The following is a 13,125-nucleotide window of genomic DNA, read 5'->3' on the forward strand; positions in this document are numbered from 1 at the left end:
TTGGTGTGGGTTCACAGTGTGGCGCATATTTGTAACAGTGTTAAAGTTGTTTATACGGCCACCCTCAGTGTGACCTGTATGGCTGTTGACCAAGTATACTTTGCATTCACTTGTGTTTGTGTGTGTGTGAAAAGCCGTTAGATATCATGTGACTGGGCCGGCACGCAAAGGCAGGGCCTTTAAGGTTTATTGGTGCGCTGTACTTCTCCCGACGTCCGTGTACACAGCAGCGTTTTGAAAAAACGTGAATTAAACTTTTTTTAAAACCAATATGGATAATTTTCGATATTACATTTTAAAGCATTTATTGTCCGAGAATATCAGACATTTCTAATACATATACATATACATATATATATATATATATATATATATATATATATATATATATATATATATATATATATATATATATATATATATAGAGACCAATCTCAATATTACCACAGTTCTCCAAAATATTAGAACAAATATTTATAAATAGATTCGATGGCTTTGTAGAAACAAATGAATTATTAACAGATAGGCAGTATGGTTTCAGGAATAATCGATCAACAGCACAAGCATTAACTGATTTAATTGAAGAAATAACTGATAGTATTGATAAAAATAAATATACAATAGGAGTATTCTTAGATCTTAAGAAGGCTTTTGATACAGTAGACCATAGTATTCTTATTAGAAAAAATGGAAAAATATGGTTTTAGGGGTATTGTTCTGGAATGGATAAAAAGTTATTTATCTGATAGAAAGCAGTTTGTACAGATATCCCAAAAAAAATCATGTTGGTTAAATATTAAATGTGGGGTACCACAGGGGTCAGTCTTAGGGCCCAAGATGTTCATCATGTATATCAATGATATTTGTAAAGTAACTGAAAACCTTAAATATGTGTTATTTGCGGAGGACACCAATGTACTCTGTTCTGATGTGGACTTGCAGCAGCTCCTGAGGACCGTCACCATGGAGATGTGTCAACTAAAAAAATGGTTTGACGCTAAGAAATTATCATTAAACCTAAATAAAACTAACTTTATGTTATTTGGAAATAAGAGAAATGATATAGATGTAAAATTATATATAGACAATGTTAGTATAGAAAGAGTAAACAAAATCACATTTTTGGGTGTGATTACATACACACATGACATACATCATAGGGAAGTTGGCCAGAAGTATTGCTGTCCTGGGTAAAACAAGGCACATTCTTCATCAAAAAACATTACACACTCTTTATTGTACACTTGTTTTACCATATTTGAGTTACTGTCTAGAAGTGTGGGGAAATACATACAGGACGAACATCCAACCACTATTCACAATGCAAAAAAGGGCCATCAGACTGATACATAACACAGGACCCCGAGAACACACTAGTGGATTATTTATAAAAACATTTGATTTAAAACTACCAGATCTCATCCAACTCAAGACTGCCCAAATGATTTATAAAGCAAGTAAAGATTTACTTCCAACAGGGTTACAGAGAAGATTTTTACAAAGAGAAGGGAATTCAATTCGCTCCATTCTGTCCACTAAAGACGCCGAGATCATCATCCATGCGTTTGTTACGCCTCGTCTCGATTACTGTAACGTATTATTTTCGGGTCTCCCCATGTCTAGCATTAAAAGATTACAGTTGGTACAAAATGCGGCTGCTAGACTTTTGACAAGAACAAGAAAGTTTGATCACATTACACCTGTACTGGCTCACCTGCACTGGCTTCCTGTGCACTTAAGATGTGACTTTAAGGTTTTACTACTTACGTATAAAATACTACACGGTCTAGCTCCATCCTATCTTGCCGATTATATTGTACCGTATGTCCCGGCAAGAAATCTGCGTTCAAAAGACTCCGGCTTATTATTGATTCCTAGAGCTCAAAAAAAGTCTGCGGGCTATAGAGCTTTTTCCGTTCGGGCTCCAGTACTCTGGAATGCCCTCCCGGTAACAGTTCGAGATGCTACCTCAGTAGAAGCATTTAAGTCTCACCTTAAAACTCATCTGTATACTCTAGCCTTTAAATAGACCTCCTTTTTAGACCAGTTGATCTGCCGCTTCTTTTCTTTCTCCTATGTCCCCCCCTCCCTTGTGGAGGGGGTCCGGTCCGATGACCATGGATGAAGTACTGACTGTCCAGAGTCGAGACCCAGGATGGACCGCTCGTCGGGACCCAGGATGGACCGCTCGCCTGTATCGGTTGGGGACATCTCTACGCTGCTGATCCGCTTGAGATGGTTTCCTGTGGACGGGACTCTCACTGCTGTCTTGGAGCCACTATGGATTGAACTTTCACAGTATCATGTTAGACCCGCTCGACATCCATTGGTTTCGGTCCCCTAGAGGGGGGGGGGGGGGGGTTGCCCACATCTGATGTCCTCTCCAAGGTTTCTCATAGTCAGCATTGTCACTGGCGTCCCACTGAATGTGAATTCTCCCTGCCCACTGGGTGTGAGTTTTCCTTGCCCTTTTGTGGGTTCTTCCGAGGATGTTGTAGTCGTAATGATTTGTGCAGTCCTTTGAGACATTTGTGATTTGGGACTATATAAATAAACATTGATTGATTGATTGATTGATTGAATTATAATTTAAGAGGAGAACTACTTTTTAAGATCCAATATTGTAGAACAACGCAGAAACGAATGAGTACAACAATAGCAGGGGTTAAAATATGGAACTGTTTAAAGGATGAAATAAAACACAACACCAACATAAACCAGTTTAAAAAGCTTTTTAAATCATTTATCATTAGTAAATATAAGAAAGAAGAGCAAACATTGTTTTAGAAAGACAATAATATATATGTATATAGATACAATTTATGATCTCATAATTATACATATAGGTTGTATTGAAATGTATATATTACCACTTTATATGGAATTTAAATAAGTTGTGTATATATAATATATATATATATATATATATATATATATATGTGTGTACAAATGTATATGTTTGATTTAAATGTTAAACTGTGTATATGAGACGTGTGCTACATATATGTTGCTTATATATTGTTTAAAAAAAAAAGTAATATAAGTGAAGCATGTTTTAGATTTTATATATTTTGAAGCTTGTTCTTGTTGTGATGGGGTAGGTTTATATAAGCGTTGCTTCAACCTACACCCTTTCGGCTCAGTCATTGCTCAAATGAGTGTTGTTTTTTTTCTTTTCTTGTTGTTGTTCTTTGTTTTATGTGAAGATTGCCGAAATAAAATACATTGATTGATATATATATAATAGCATGTAAACATTCATATATACTACATACACACATTTTTGTCAGAGTTAATTGGTGACGAACCCCAAAATGCAGAGAAGGAGGGGAGGCATTTTGCAGGAAAACATGAATTAATTAAACACTGAGACAAAAACAAAGTGTTCAAACAAAAAGCGCGCACATGCGAGGAAAACAGACAAAAGGCGTAGCGTGGAAGCTAACAGGTATCTAGCAGGAAACAGATGTCGTACTTGTAATATGAAAGAACAAACTGGAAGTAGGGAACAAAAAACAGTAAGCTACAAACATCAAACGAATATAGCTTACCGCTAGGCTGCAAAGACAGGACAAGGTACGACACGACAAGAACGATAACACATGACAAGCGCGGCAAGAAGTGACATCGACAAATCAATAATCCAGCACTGACTGAAAGACAAAGCAGGTACAAATAGGAGCGGGCTGATTGACACCAGGTGTGGCCAGGTGCCAATCAGCCGCAGCTGAGGGGAAACAAAGCAAACAGGAAGCTGAACCAAAATAAAAGTGCTGACAGGAACAAAGGACAGGAAATACTAAACACACAGAGGAAAAACTAAAACACAGACAAACTGTCAGTGGCAAGCCTGACAATTTCAATACATATACATAAATACATTTAATTAACAAAAAATTGATGAATAATCAAATTATAAATCTGTTAGAAATAATCAATCAATTCTTTTGTTTATTTTTAATTAATTATGAATGAAATAAATCATTGTACAAGTATATATATTTGTATTATTTGCCTGGAATTTTGGGACAGCCTGTACAATACTTGAGGTTTATTCTGTACTCTGGAATGCCCTCCCGGTAACAGTTCGAGATGCTACCTCAGTAGAAGCATTTAAGTCTCATCTTAAAACTCATCTGTATACTCTAGCCTTTAAATAGACCTCCTTTTTAGACCAGTTGATCTGCCGCTTCTTTTCTTTCTCCTATGTCCCCCCCTCCCTTGTGGAGGGGGTCCGGTCCGATGACCATGGATGAAGTACTGACTGTCCAGAGTCGAGACCCAGGATGGACCGCTCGTCGGGACCCAGGATGGACCGCTCGCCTGTATCGGTTGGGGACATCTCTACGCTGCTGATCCGCTTGAGATGGTTTCCTGTGGACGGGACTCTCACTGCTGTCTTGGAGCCACTATGGATTGAACTTTCACAGTATCATGTTAGACCCGCTCGACATCCATTGCTTTCGGTCCCCTAGAGGGGGGGGGGGTTGCCCACATCTGAGGTCCTCTCCAAGGTTTCTCATAGTCAGCATTGTCACTGGCGTCCCACTGGATGTGAATTCTCCCTGCCCACTGGGTGTGAGTTTTCCTTGCCCTTTTGTGGGTTCTTCCGAGGATGTTGTAGTCGTAATGATTTGTGCAGTCCTTTGAGACATTTGTGATTTGGGGCTATATAAATAAACATTGATTGATTGATTGATTCTGACAAATCCTGTGTGTCCAATTGGCTATTTGTTGTCGGTTTGACAGAAAACAACAAAAAAAAGAGGGGGGGGGAAAAAAGAACATTTCAAACTGTGGCGACCCCAAAAGGGACAAGCGGTAGAAAATGCATGGATGGATGGATTTGAATGTGAGGATGTGCACCATGTTCTGTTTTTCAATAGAAGAATAGAATAGAATTGAATAGAATAGAAAGTACTTTATTGATCCCTGGGGGAAATTCAGCACCACAGTTCGCTCACAATAGACAATAATAATAATAAATAATGTACGACATATATTATATATATAATACATGAATAATATAAATATATTCTACATTTAAGTATGCGGGCAACAATGCGGGCTGCAGTGGAAACGATCCTTGAGCCGTGTAAAGCTGCCCTGCAGTGATGTGATATCGACGCGATACGTTTAATTCTCCTTTCCATTGCACGTGCTCCCCTGATGCGGCGGATGCTCCGCTGGGCGTGTGCTTGTGTTTCTGTACATTCATCACCTTTATCAGCCCAGCTGACAGCTACACCACACTTTCTTATTAAATCTCTGGCCTTCAAGCATCTCCTGACGGCTACACGGACGCTACACCTTCTTCTCCATTCCACTCATCACTCCCATGTCTTCTCACTCGCCATTTTACACCTTTTAGCTCACATTTGTTGACATTTATTCACGTCTAACCGCTCTTTATAAAGCTGGAGGATCCAAAGTGTGGCCTGGGGGCCGTTTTGTGGGCCGGGGGACGCATTCTAACAATAAGAATATCCACGGTGGCTTTTATAGAACATTGCAAATAGTGCTGGGCGATATACTCGTTGTCTGTGCGATACAGATAATGACTATATCGTGATATTCGAGTATACGTTCTCACGCAGTTGATTTTAGCCGCGGGCATTACACTACAGGCTCTTATCACTCTTCGTTTCTGAGAGTCCAGTCCATAGTGGATCTAACATAATAGTGAGAGTCCGGTACATAGTGGATCTAACATAATAGTGAGAGTCCAGTCCATAGTGGATCTAACATAATGGTGAGAGTCCAGTCCATAGTGGATCTAATATAATAGTGAGAGTCCAGTCCATAGTGAATCTAATAGTGAGAGTCCAGTCCATAGTGGATTTAACATAATAGTGTGAGACTCCAGTCCATAGTGGATCCAACATAATAGTGAGAGTCCAGTCCATAGTGGATCTAACATAATAGTGAGAGTCCAGTCCATAGTGAATCGAACATAATAGTGAGAGTCCAGTCCATAGTGGATCGAACATAATAGTGAGAGTCCAGTCCATAGTGGATCTAACATAATAGTGAGAGTCCAGTCCATAGTGAATCTAATAGTGAGAGTCCAGTCCATAGTGAATCGAACATAATAGTGAGAGTCCAGTCCATAGTGGATCGAACATAATAGTGAGAGTCCAGTCCATAGTGGATCTAACATAATAGTGAGCGTCCAGTCCATAGTGGATCTAACATAATAGTGAGAGTCCAGTCCATAGTGGATTTAACATAATAGTGTGAGAGTCCAGTCCATAGTGGATCTAACATAATAGTGGGAGTCCAGTTCATAGAGGATCTAATATAATAGTGGGAGTCCAGTCCATAGTGGATCTAACATAATAGTGAGAGTCCAGTCCATAGTGGATCTAACATAATGGTGAGAGTCCAGTCCATAGTGGCTCTAACATAATAGTGAGAGTCCAGTCTATAGTGGATCTAACATAATAATGTGAGAGTCCAGTCCATAGTGGATCTAACATAATAGTGAGAGTCCAGTTCATAGTGGATCTAATATAATAGTGGGAGTCCAGTCCATAGTGGATCTAACATAATAGTGCGATAGTCCAGTCCATAGTGGATCCAACATAATAATGTGAGTCCAGTCCATAGTGGATCCAACATAATAGTGTGAGACTCCAGTCCATAGTGGATCCAACATAATAGTGAGAGTCCAGTCCATAGTGGATTTAACATAATAGTCTGAGATTCCAGTCCATAGTGGATCCAACATAAAGAGCCCAGTTCACAGTGGATCTAATATAATAGTGGGAGTCCAGTCCATAGTGGATCTAACATAATAGTGAGAGTCCAGTCCATAGTGGATCCAACATAATAGTGAGAGTGCAGTCCATAGTGGATCTGATATAATAGTCAGAGTCCAGTCCATAGTGGATCTAACATAAAATTGTGAGAGTCCAGTCCATAGTGGATCTAACATAATAGTGAGAGTCCAGTCCATAGTGGATTTAACATAATAGTGTGAGAGTCCAGTCCATAGTGGATCTAACATAATAGTGAGAGTCCAGTCCATAGTGGATCTAACATAATAGTGTGAGAGTCCAGTCCATAGTGGATCCAACATAATATTGTGAGAGTCAAGTCCATAGTGGATCTAACATAATATTGTGAGAGTCCAGTCCATAGTGGATCTAACATAATAGTGAGAGTCCAGTCCATAGTGGATCCAACATAATAGTGAGAGTCCAGTCCATAGTGGATCCAACATAATAGTGAGAGTCCAGTCCATAGTGGATCAGATATAATAGTGAGAGTCCAGTCCATAATGGGACCAGCAGGAGACAATACGGTACAAGACAACAAGTTGCATGGTTGGTAGTACAACAACAAGAAATAGTGCATAGAGTGTGGTGTGCATGCCTGACCACTAGTTGGCGATGACACCCCTTCCAATAAACACTTGCTTACTCACTAAGTCTTTGGACTGGGCAAGTATGTTCAATACTTTGACATCTTTGGCATTTTAAGACTCCACGACGTCACACGAAAGGTCAGCACACATTTTCAGACGGTGTGGTAAATGTGTGCACGCCAACAAACACAGTGAGCCCCCCCCCCCCCCCCCCCCCCAAATGGTCTCTCATTGCGCTCCATCCGTTCTTTCAGCAAGCTGCATTCATGACACCGCTATCATCTGATTGAAATCAGCTTAGGGAGAAAATCCCCGGCTAAGCCCGGCGTCGTTTTGCTGCGGGGACCGCGGGCAGAGGTGGGAGGGACGCAGGAGGACTATACAGATGTGGGAGGATGGAGCTTTTCTCTTCCTGGGGCGGCCATTTTGGAGGCGGCCCTCGAAAACACGCTAAAGTCTCAGAGTCGGCGTGAGGCACACATCAAGAGTGTTACTAAAACGGCCTTCTTTCATCGCCATAATATCGCATAAATTCGTTCCATTTTGTCCACTAGCGACGCTGAGATCATTAATCATGCCTTCGTTACATTTTGTCTCGATTACTGTAACGTGTTACTTTCATGTCTCCCCATGTCTAGCATTAAAAGATTACAGTTGGTACAAAATGCGGCTGCTAGACTTTTGACAAGAACAAGAAAGTTTGATCACATTACGCCTGTACTGTATATATATGAAGAGTCCATACGCAAAAACCGATAAACGCCATTTTGATAAAGTTTAGCCCAGCCTCGGTAATATATAGTCCGCCACTTCTATTGTGGTATACCAAAATCAATTTGTTTGCAAATGCAGACAAATGCCGCTTTTAACGTCATCATTTAGTTCAGCGATTTATTGCAAAGGCCGATAAGCGCCATGGATCATTTACCACAAAAGCCGATATATCCGTTTGCCCAACCAGCGCTGCAGTACGGGATCACGTGACAAACACAATGTCGGCGCGCACGGACTCACTCAGTGTTGTTATCCACGCATGAATCATTTGGAAGCTTCTCCTGTGAACAAAACTGTTAAGCCAGCGAAAAAAACTGACGTGTTGAAGTTATTTGATGTTGGCGCTAGCACGCGTGTCCGTGAGTTTTACACCGCTGCGTTAAACGATGTTGTCGAGCATGGAGCTAATGTCGATAGCGATGATGAGTGAGCTGTTATCTGCACAGGAGTGTTTTTGATAGGCAAACCAGGTTGAGCATTTGTGCTTGTTTTATTAATCAAACATTGTCTTCATTGCAACAGTTTTTTTTGTTTTTTCATTTTGTGCTGAAAAGCACAAGGTAAATATGTGAGGTCACAGTTCCAAAAAAGCATGTCCGGTTAGCAAGTACGAAAAAACAATGTCCGCAGGGACAGCTAGATTTATACGTACCAAGGGATCCAAACTGTTAAATAATGAAGTAAAGAAATGTGAACAGTTGTTACCTTGAAATGTGGCTTTCGATAAATTTAACGTTCTGTTTTTCTCTCTATCTTTATCTTGAATATTATGCGAAATAACGACCGCAAAGAAAACGATTTTGGAGATATCTGTTTTTGCAACATATCATAATTTGGATATATCTGCTTTTGACGTAAAACCACATCAAACACTCTTACTTGAAAGCCATTCATTACATCAGCATTTCTTAAAAGTTTAGGCTTTCATGACTTGCTTATGTTGATATTAAATAAACCATTGCACGCTTGTACATGTACCGACAACACCAGCAGGCAGAAAATCGTTAATATACAGAATCGGTCAAAATGGATTTATCTGCTTTTGCATATGAACTCTTCATATATATATACATATATATACATACAAACCCCGTTTCCATATTCGTAGGGAAATTGTGTTAGATGTAAATATAAACGAAATTCAATGATTTGCAAATCCTTTTCAACCCATATTCAGTTGAATATGCTACAAAGACAACATATTTGATGTTCAAACTGATAAACAGTTTTTTTTTTCCGGAAATGATCATTAACTTTAGAATTGGATGGCAGCAACAAGTGACAAAGAAGTTGGGAACGGTGGCAATAAATACTGATAAAGTTGAGGAATGCTCATCAAACACTTATTTGGAACATCCCACAGGTGTGCAGGCTAATTGGGAACAGGTGGGTGCCATGATTGGGTATAAAAACAGCTTCCCCAAAAAATGCTCAGTCTTTCACAAGAAAGGATGGGGCGAGGTACACCCCTTTGTCCACAACTGCGTGAGCAAATAGTCAAACAGTTTAAGAACAACGTTTCTCAAAGTGCAATTGCAAGAAATTTAGGAATTTCAACATCTATGGTCCATAATATCATCAAAAGGTTCAGAGAATCTGGAGAAATCACTCCACGTAAGCAGCATGGCCGGAAACCAACATTGAATGACCGTGACCTTCGATCCCTCAGACGGCACTGTATCAAAAACCAACATCAATCTCTAAAGGATATCACCACATGGGCTCAGGAACACAACAGAAAACCACGGTCACTTCATACAGTTCGTTGCTACATCTGTAACTGCAAGTTAAAGCTCTACTATGCAAAGTGAAAGCCATTTATCAACAACATCCAGAAACGTCGCCGATTTATCTGGGCCCAAGATCACCTAAGATGGACTGATGCAAAGTGGAAAAGTGTTCTGTGGTCTGACAAGTACACATTTCAAATTGTTTTTGGAAATATTCGACATTGTGTCATCCGGACCAAAGGGGAAGCGAACCATCCAGACTGTTATCGACGCAAAGTTGAAAAGCCAGCATCTGTGATGGTATGGGGGTGCATTAGTGCCCAAGGCATGGGTAACTTACACATCTGTGAAGGCACCATTAATGCCAAAAACTACATACAGGTTTTTGAACAACATATGCTGCCATCTAAGCGCCGTCTTTTTCATGGACGCCCCTGCTTATTTCAGCAAGACAATGCCAAGCCACATTCAGCACGTGTTACAACAGCGTGGCTTCGTAAAAAAAGAGTGCGGGTACTTTCCTGGCCCGCCTGCAGTCCAGACCTGTCTCCCATCGAAAATGTGTGGCGCATTATGAAGCGTAAAATAGGACAGCGGAGACCCCAGACTGTTGAAGGACTGAAGCTCTACATAAAACAAGAATGGGAAAGAATTCCACTTTCAAAGCTTCAACAATTAGTTTCCTCAGTTCCCAAATGTTTATTGAGTGTTGTTAAGAGAAAAGGTGATGTAACACAGTGGTGAACATGCCCTTTCCCAACTACTTTGGCACGTGTTGCAGCCATGAAATTCTAAGTTAATTATTATTTGCAAAAAAAAAAGTAAAGTTTATGAGTTTGAACATCAAATATGTTGTCTTTGTAGCATATTCAACTGAATATGGGTTGAAAAGGATTTGCAAATCATTATATTCCGTTTATATTTACATCTAACACAATTTCCCAACTCATATGGAAACAGGGTTTGTATGTATTTATACGCCTGTACTGGCTCACCTGCACTGGCTTCCTGTGCACTTAAGATGTGACTTTAAGGTTTTACTACTTACGTATAAAATACTACACGGTCTAGCTCCATCCTATCTTGCCGATTGTATTGTACCATATGTCGCGGCCAGAAATCTGCGTTCTAAGAACTCCGGCTTATTAGTGATTCCCAGAGCCCCCCCAAAAAAGTCTGCGGGCTATAGAGCGTTTTCTATTGGGGCTCCAGTACTCTGGAATGCCCTCCCGGTAACAGTTCGAGATGCTACCTCAGTAGAAGCATTTAAAACTCATTAGTAAACTCTAGCCTTTAAATAGACCCCCCTTTTTAGACCAGTTGATCTGCCGTCTGTTTTATTTTCTGCTCTGCCCCCCTCTCCCTTGTGGAGGAGGGGGTGGCCATGGATGAAGTGCTGGCTGGGGTGGACCGCTCTAATATCGGTAGCCCGATATTATCGGACATCTCTAATAAATACACGTGCACATAAAACTACACCAAATGTTCGGCCATTAGAGAAAGACACACAAGCGGCTCCAATTCGAATTTACGTCGAGAAATTCAGACGCCTTTATGGACTTTTTACGACAAGGTGACATTACGGCGAGATTAATGAGAAGCGGGCGTCTCGCCCCATCAAACACGCACGGTGGAATTGCAGCACACAAAAACCCAGCAATTGTGTGGTAACGGATACAGCAAAGTATAAACCTGCATGCCCATATTAGGGATATCCTGCGGTCTAATTAGTAGAAGATTAGCAGCCGAGAGAGCGACATCACCAAGTAGGTTCTGGGTCGGATGACTGATGGGGATGCTAATGGGGCTCCCTCGCCGCTTTTGTGGGCGAGCCAACTTGGCCGCGCCTGCGATGATGCGTCTTTTAGCCGAGGAGCCTGAAGGTCCGCATCTGGTCCACTCAAGCGGCGTCTGACTTCCTCCGCCACACTCAATGGAGGCCTTGTGTCCGCCGCACACCGACCAATAAGAGGAGGGGGAGTAGGAGGGGGTGCATGTGCAGACCCAACAGGGTCACACGGAAGAAAACCCGGGGAATGGCATGAAGATGAGTCACACCACCGATTCTCAAATCCAATAATCACCTCATTCACTATTTAAACACTGTGTGGACTACACATTCCCGGACTATAAGCCGCTACGTTTGTCCAACGCTTTGAACCCTGCGGCTTATAAAACAGTGCCGCCTAATTTGTGGATTTTTTTCCTCTAATAAAACCAAGCAAAGACACTGTAGAGAGGCGGAGCCGGCGAACGAGCAGCAGGGCAGGGCACGATGGAGCCCTGCCCAAGATGGCGGCAAGAGGGTGGAGAATGCGGCTGAGCGGAGAGGCGGGGCGTGGCTCGCACACCGGCACACAAGCATCTTATCTCCTCTGGCTGTATAAAAGGGGAGAAGGAGGAGGGATCGTGGCAGAAGGAGTTGGAGAGACTGCAGCAGCGATCAAAGAGTGGAAGCAAAAGAGCGCACGAGGACGACGCGGCCGACTGACAGCGAGCGAGGAGCGAGCAGGAGAGAAGGAGCTGAAAAGCGTCCCGACCCTAAGACGAAGCTTGTTATTGAAAGAATAAACAAGAGTCAAACCTGCCCAAGAGAAAAATGTCCTTCCTTGAAGGTCCTGGGAACCCGCACGACAGCGAGCGACTCTCACAGACACTAAAAGGGTTTGTTATTGTTTATGCTATGCCGCCATCTTTTTTCTCCAAGAAAACCAAGCCCTAAAAAAGGTTTGTTATTGTTTATGATATGGCGCCATCTTTTGGGTGAGTTTGCTCACTACACTTCCGTTTCTTGCTTTCAAACAAAAGTAGAAGCGATGTGACGGGGGACGACGTGGCGCGGTTGGGAGAGTGGCCGTGTCGGCAACCTGAGGGTTCCTGGTTCGATCCCCACCTTCTACCAACTTTGTCATGTCCGTTGTGTCCTTGAGCAAGACGATTCTTATCTCCTCTGGCTGTATAAAAGGGGAGAAGGAGGAGGGATCGTGGCAGAAGGAGTTGGAGAGACTGCAGCAGCGATCGAAGAGTGGAAGCAAAAGAGCGCACGACGACGACGCGGCCGACTGACAGCGAGCGAGGAGCGAGCAGGAGAGAAGGAGCTGAAAAGCGTCCCGACCCTAAGACGAAGCTTGTTATTGAAAGAATAAACAAGAGTCGAACCTGCCCAAGAGAAAAATGTCCTTCCTTGAAGGTCCTGGGAACCCGCACGACAGCGAGCGACTCTCACAGACACTAAAAGGGTTTGTTATTGTT

The 13,125-nt window shown here is 41.9% G+C and overlaps 1 protein-coding gene across 1 annotated transcript in view; it reads right to left on the reverse strand.

The window, feature by feature from the left end:
• The window catches only part of ppargc1b (peroxisome proliferator-activated receptor gamma, coactivator 1 beta), a 289,635-nt gene that overhangs the window by 39,383 nt on the left and 237,127 nt on the right, over positions 1-13,125 (reverse strand). The gene's annotated exons all lie outside the window — the stretch shown is intronic.

This window comes from Nerophis ophidion, linkage group LG29 (assembly GCF_033978795.1).
Source record: "Nerophis ophidion isolate RoL-2023_Sa linkage group LG29, RoL_Noph_v1.0, whole genome shotgun sequence".
Lineage (NCBI taxonomy): Eukaryota > Metazoa > Chordata > Actinopteri > Syngnathiformes > Syngnathidae > Nerophis > Nerophis ophidion.